Source organism: Drosophila bipectinata, chromosome XL (genome assembly GCF_030179905.1).
Source record: "Drosophila bipectinata strain 14024-0381.07 chromosome XL, DbipHiC1v2, whole genome shotgun sequence".
Classification (NCBI taxonomy): domain Eukaryota; kingdom Metazoa; phylum Arthropoda; class Insecta; order Diptera; family Drosophilidae; genus Drosophila; species Drosophila bipectinata.
Genome location: NC_091734.1, coordinates 15,614,628 through 15,622,000, shown reverse-complemented (window position 1 = coordinate 15,622,000; position 7,373 = coordinate 15,614,628). Strand labels below are relative to the sequence as shown.

The 7,373-nt window shown below is 39.0% G+C and overlaps 1 long non-coding RNA gene across 1 annotated transcript; it reads left to right on the top strand.

Annotated features, from left to right (window-relative positions):
* The first annotated feature begins 869 nt into the window (after positions 1–869).
* LOC122321333 (uncharacterized) lies at positions 870–2,545 on the top strand. Its single transcript, XR_006246099.2, has 3 exons — positions 870–1,024; positions 1,097–1,739; positions 2,257–2,545. It is a non-coding gene; the product is annotated as an uncharacterized lncRNA (long non-coding RNA).
* Positions 2,546–7,373: the final 4,828 nt, after the last annotated feature.

Sequence of the window (7,373 nt, the reverse complement as noted above, 5' to 3'; positions counted from 1 at the left end):
GGAACGGCCCGGATCGGCCGACTACATCCTATAGGGCAGTCTCACAAAAAAACCAAGAAAGGCAAGCTAACTTTGGGCGGAGCTGAAGTTGATATACCCTTGCAGTTAAAACCGGATATATATCGCAATCATCGGATATAGTTGGCCGATCCTTATGATTACATCATAATAAAACCAATTAATTACAATAAAAAATCTAAAAAAAAGTCCCAAGCTTCTATCTTCAAAAATACGATAGTTGATATTTCTACCAAATACCATTTCCGATCGTTCAGTTACATGGCAGCTATAGGATATAGTCGGCCGATCCTAATGAAATTTCGTAGGTCGGATTAACTGACCAAAAATATAATCTGTACCAAGTTCCAGCTTTCTTTCTTCAAAAACACGAAATTTGGGTCATTTTCGATCGTTCAGTTATATGGCATGTCGTATTATTTTGCCAAAAATAGCGCTCATTTTAACTCTTTAACTCTAAAAACACCGAAGTTATACCATTTCCGATCAATCAGTTATATGGCATCTATAGGATATAGTCGGCCGATCCGGGCCATTCCGATTTATATACTGCGTGCAAAGGATAGAAGGGTGTGTGCAAAGTTTCAAGACGATAGCTTCAAAACTGAGAGACTAGTTCGCGTAGAAACAGACAGACAGACGGACAGACGGACATGCTCATATCAACTCAGGAGGTGATCCTGATCAAGAATATATATACTTTATAGGGTCGGAGATGTCTCCTTCACTGCGTTGCACACTTTTGACCAAAATTATAATACCCTCTGCAAGGGTATAATAAGAAGGATGTCATCATATCAATAGGATAACAGTCCCTGATATTTTTAGTTTAGTGGGTGTAAAAATATTTTGGGTAATAACAAAGTAACCAATTCAAACAATTTCTGATTCAAACAATCATCGTAACAAAGTTATACAAACATATATTAAACATCAGCAAAATGAACAAAAGTCGTCCATATTTAACTACATTCTCCAATGAGCCACGGCCAGGACACTTTCGCATGTAAGTTATGAAGTAATCGAACTACTCATTTAATGTGATATTAAATTCTTATTATTATTTTTTTCTCTAAAGGACTTATTCAAAATTTGAAAACGAATGTAGGTTGCTTTCCAAGGTGCAAAAAAGTTTAGGTGATATCAATGTAAAACGAAACAAAGAAGACAACATAATTTTACTGACGCACAAAGTTTCACCAGCCACTGTTGTGGTAAAAAACATTCAAGACAATAAACACACTGACACTATAATAAATATAAGGGATCATTATTTCATGTGCCACGCAATCATTTTAAAACTGTACTCAAAACAAATGTTTAAAAATTTAGAAAAAAATATTTTGAATATTTCCACACGTCAATTGTCTCCAAATGGCTTTAGTAATGTTTATCAATGGATGATTTCGGAAATGGGAAAAATACCCATGCTTAATATGCCCGAAGTTCTCAGAGCTGCATCATATTTGGAGATAAATGAGCTTCTTGAGCATGCCTGGAACGTTCTAAATAGTCATATCTATACTAATTTTTCAGCATTTAATATAATGTTTGAAGAGCGTCACGCCTATGAACTGAATGAGATAAACGAATTGATGGCTAGCCGCATATCCAAAGCAACTTTGGTAATACTATCCAGTCGTGAGTTTCTTTGCCTCAATGAAAATCAGGTGTGCCATTTGCTAGCATCCAGCTCTTTGGCAGTAAACTCGGAAATGGAGGTGAGTTAATAAGGAAAAAAAGGAAGTAACAAAAAAAACACCATTTTATTTTTAGAAGTCTTTTTTTCTATTCATATATATGGTGTATATTACTTTATATCCTTGCAGAGGGGATTTTAATTCTGGTCAAGAGTCCAACGCGAGAGACTTCTCCGACCCCATATTCTTGATCAGGACCAACATCTGAGTTGAGCATGCCCGTCTCTCTGTCTGTCTGTCCATTTGTCTATAACTCATTGATCGGAAATGCCAAAACTTTGGTATTTCTAAAGTTAGAGAGATTATCTTTTCTATGGGTTGTACTTCAAGTCAACTGATCAAGCCTAACAAATTACCGGGATAGGGATCGGCCAACTAAATCTTCGTATTCATATGAGTATCGGCCAACTTTATCCGATTTTTGCTATATATATCCGATCTTTACTGCAAGGGTATATCAACTTCGGAAACGCACGAAGTTAGCTTTCCTTTCTTGTTTTTCTTTGACGTAAAAAAAACCTATTTTGTGTCGTTTCAGTTATTATACAGTTCTTTTATGTGGCTTAATCATTTGTGGCCATGTCGCAGATCCAGCACAGCTAAAATCCTAAAAAATGTTCGATTTGCTTTTATGTCTCCAACAATGTTGAACAAGTTTAAAAAATTGGAATGCCACAATACAGGCACCTTTAGCCAAATTTTTAATGAATTTACTAATCTACCAAAACTAACACAGCTTATTCAGGATGCATTATTTTGTAGCACCTTAGTAATAACCACAAACAACGAACCAACTTACATTAAAGAAAATTTAGAATACACTCAAATCAAGTCGCTAGCTCCACGTCGTTGGATGTTCGATACTCGATGTGAACATCACCTATCAATGAGACAACAATGCCCCAACATGCAATACATATCGTTTGAACAATTTAAAAATTATTTATATATATTAGAGAAGTCTGAAAGAGATTTTGACCAGTTCATGGAATGTGGAGATGATAATGATGATTCCAAGAAACAAGAAGATTGTCAAATTGAAACTAGCTTGGGCAAAATAACGATACATTCTATGTTGAATGTCAAGCACTTATCACAGTACATACAACTTTTGACTGGAAACATAAATTTGAATAAAGCAATCACATAATATATACTTGATAATTGCATGTTTAAAATAATATAATAAAGAATCTGCAAATACAGTCGCATACCATCTCAAGTCGGGGCTTTTTACTGCTGTAATCTAGGGTACCATCCACAGGCTAATTTGTTTTGTCGTGAAATGGTGTACGCGAGGAAGCTATTCACTCCATACACAAATGATTATGTTTTTAGGTTTCCTTAAATCCTAGTCCACCTGGAAACCACTGAATCATTTCGTCCCATTCCTTGGAAGCTGTGAAATAGCCGGGAGTGCTCATACAAGCGCCAAGGACATTTTTTGTTGAAGATTTTTGAAAATTTTAAGGAATTTCAGACTCTGATAAATAAACACAACCCCCCAATAATAACGTTACAAGAGACACACCTAATGCAAAGCAATATTTATGCTCTGTTTAGTTATTAAGGGTTTTCAATGCCGTAAATAAAACGCAGAATTTAAGGATGTAGTCTCATGTGTGAGGTTGAAAATATCGATTTTTTTTCACATATTTCGATAGTATTGTTTATTAAGAATGTACTGTTAAAGTTTCAAATAAAAAATATCAAATAATGACAGAGATACAGCCCATAATCGAGAGCGCGCCTACACCGAAAAGTATGAGTTTCTCGGTAGCGTCTAAACTTTAAACGCGTTTTTCTCGGAACGACATTTTTGTGTGCGGCGCAGGAGATTCACAAAATTCTATGGTACCGATCTAGCTGAAATTTTGATATGTTGTTTTAAAAAGTAACACCTCTGTCCCGTACTAGAATAATTTATTTTTAACGATTATTTTTCTTTTTATCATTAATTTAAGATAAATTTTTTAAATTAAAAAAAATTTTTTTTTTTGTGTGTTCGCCATTTTGTTGTTTAATCATGAAAATATTTCATTCTAGTACGGGACAGAGCCAAAAGCTTACAAAACAATAATCTATTCTAATTTTTTGTTTCGGATGACTCTAGCAGTCGAAATCACCTGCGCCAGTGACCTACCTTTTTTATACCCTTGCAGAGGGTATTATAATGTTGTCCAAAAGTGTGCAACGCAGTGAAGGAGACATCTCCGACCCTATAAAGTATATATATTCTTGATCAGGATCACCTCCTGAGTTGATATGAGCATGTCCGTCTGTCCGTCTGACCGTCTGTCCGTCTGTCTGTTTCTACGCAAACTAGTCTCTCAGTTTTAAAGCTATCGACATGAAACTTTGCACACACCCTTCTTTCCTTTGCACGCAGTATATAAGTCGGAACGGCCCGGATCGGCCGACTATATCCTATAGCTGCCATATAACTGAACGATCGGAAATGACCCAACTTTTGTGTTTTTAAAGATAGAAAGCTGGAACTTGGTACAGATTATATTTTTGGTCAGTTGATCCAACCTACCAAATTTCAGGAGGAATTAAGGATCGGCCAACTATATCCGATGTTTGCGATATGTATCCGGTTTTAGCTGCAAGGGTATATAAGTTAACAATGGTTATCTAAGATAAAGACACGAAGACGGACGACGCATATGGTCTTACGACGGGCGTTGGCCGACGGCTGTGGTCTGTGCGAGTTAGGGTTACGACTAAGCTCTCCTTATCTTAAGTTAGTTAGTTCTGATCTGACAGCCGAAGAATAAAGGCACCTCTTCTAAGTCCTATGTTTTATTCCTAATCACCGTTGGAGGAATAACTGTAGCCACGACCCGGCTACCAGTTTACAAGAAGAGGATCAGCAGCATCATTGTCACTGATCGTGGCCACCACCTGGTCTTGATCGATGCCCTGCATCGTTACGGAAGTGCAGAGACATCTACAAAGTGTCCGACCGTTGTGGGCAGCAACTTGCCGCATCGGTTTCGTCAGAACCCACTATTCCGTGAGCAGCACGTGCCACGGTGGAACCCTCCTGCAAGAGCTGTGTAGGTGGAGAATGTTGTAGGCAAACACGCTGCCACAACCAATCCAAACCTTATCTGGCGCCCAACCAAGTCGAAGACCCCGACAAAATCTCCAAGCCTCGAAAACACGAGGAAACACAAAATCATCATTTCAAAACTGGTAACGTGGTCTGGACCACACAGAAGACTGCGAAAAGGAAGGAAAACTTTCATAGATTCATGTAAGTGAAACCCTTTTGTGAATTGCCAGGAAAATTAAAAAGAATCGGTAATAAAATAACATATTTAGATTTGTGTTATTTCTTATAAAACATTTCCTTTTGAAAACAGTGACGGCATTTAAGTCAAGAAATTATAGTATTTATTTCTCTCTGTGTTGCGGTTTTTTTCTTTTCTCAAATCAGTAAAATCAATTCGCGGAGAAGAGTACAGTAAATAGATAAGCGCTTAGTTTAGCGCCTAGCTTGGCGACGGTCCAATATTTTTTTGAGACGACTGTATGAGCGATTCAGAGTCTGAAAGCTTGATTGTTCGGCTAAATAACCTCGCGTTATCAGAAGAGGCCGCCGAACGTATAGTACAGAAAAAACAAAGTATGGATCCACAACAGCTACAGGCAATAATAAATGCTGCGGTTTCGGCCGCATTACAGGTGCAGAAACAAGAGTTTGAAGAGAAATTGCAGAAAGTCACTGATAGGTTTAGCGCTGCGACACTATCTGCTCCTGATATTGCGGTATACTCGCCAGTTGCTGTAACCGGTAATACGCCTTGTGACGAAGGCCTTGAGGCGGTAAAATCATTGCCAGAGTTTGATGGCTCACAGGGAAAATATGTTTCTTGGCGACAGGCAGCACTAGCATCATATGAGTTGTTCAGACGTTTTGACGGGAGTTCTAAGCATTATCAGGCTGTTCTAATAATCCGTAACAAGATTAGGGGATCTGCTGATTCTATCCTTTCATCCTTTAATACTATTCTTAACTTTGAGGCTATTATAAGCCGCCTTGACTTTACCTATTCCGATAAGCGTCCATTATACTTGCTCGAGCAAGAGCTGACAATACTAAGGCAGGGGCAGATGTCTATTACACAGTTTTATGAGGAGGTTGAGAAGAAGCTGACACTCCTAACAAATAAGACAACTATGACATATGAGACTGACCATGCTCGATATATGAATGAAAAGTATAGGGCTGATGCCCTACGTGTATTTGTTTCCGGTCTGAAGAGAAACTTAACAGACGTGCTCTTTGCTGCTCAACCTAGGGACTTGCCATCAGCCTTGGCAATGGCTCAGGAAATAGAGGCGAACCACGAGAGGCATGCCTTTGCCACACAGTATGCCAGGTCCATAGAGGAGAAACATCTTAGGCAGGCCCAGAGTAATCCGTTACAAGGGACACCCGATTCCACCTACAAACAGATACTTAAAAAGGGGTGGAAAAATCCATATTTTACCAGGGATCAAGGTCAACGAACCGTTGGTGATAATACCCCATTAGAGAAGATGGACGTAGATCCAACATCGTCTAAATTCCGTCAAGCGACGAACTTTCAGCGCTCTCAGGGTTCTTCCGCAATGCAGGCACTGGATGCACAGCCACAAAATTTACACAAGAGACCGATGAACTCTCAAAGGTTGTCTGACTTTAGGCGTCAAAGGGTTAATCATCTGTTTGAAGAAGAAAAGGGTGGTCAAACCGAGGATTATTATAATCAGATTGCTACTGATGCGGTAGATGACATAGATGATGAAGAAAAAACGGGCTATGAAAGTGATGCCGTGCATTTTTTAGGGGGATCGTCCCTACTTCCGTTCGTCCAACGAACAGTAGCGGGGGAACCACGAAAGTTTCTAGTTGACACTGGGGCCTCTAAGAGCTACATAAAGAGAGAGATTGGGTGGCCGACTTCAATTCCCGTTGATTCTCCATTTACTGTCAAGTCGCTCCATGGGGTCGAAAAAATAGAACACAAATGCCAGTTTTATCTTTTTGGTGTAGAAAGCCCTTTCTTCTTATTACCCGGGCTTAAAACTTTTGACGGCATAATTGGCCTTGACCTGTTAGCGCAAGTAGGTGCGACCATTGATCTTAAAAGCAATTCTATTAGATTTAATGGGGGACGTGAGGATCTGCACTTTCAAAAATGCGCTCAGGTTAACTTTACGAATATTGAGGATATTGTCGTGCCCCCAACAGTGCAAGAAACTTTTCAGCAGATGATGTCTAAATACTCAGGGGCCTTTGCTGACCCAAATAAGAAGTTGCCGTTCAACACAAATGTTGTAGCGACTATTCGGACAGAGGATAATGAGCCGGTTTATTCAAAACTGTACCCGTTTCCGATGGGTGCTGCCGATTTTGTCAATCAAGAGATTAAGGACTTACTAAAAAATGACATTATTCGACCATCTCGGTCTCCCTACAATAACCCCATATGGGTTGTCGATAAAAAGGGCTCCGACGCTTCGGGATCGCCCAATAAACGCTTAGTAGTCGATTTCAGAAAGTTAAATTTGAAAACTATTGCCGATAAATACCCCATGCCGAGTGTAAATATGATACTGTCGAATCTGGAAAGGGCCAAATTTTTCACTACCCTCGACCTT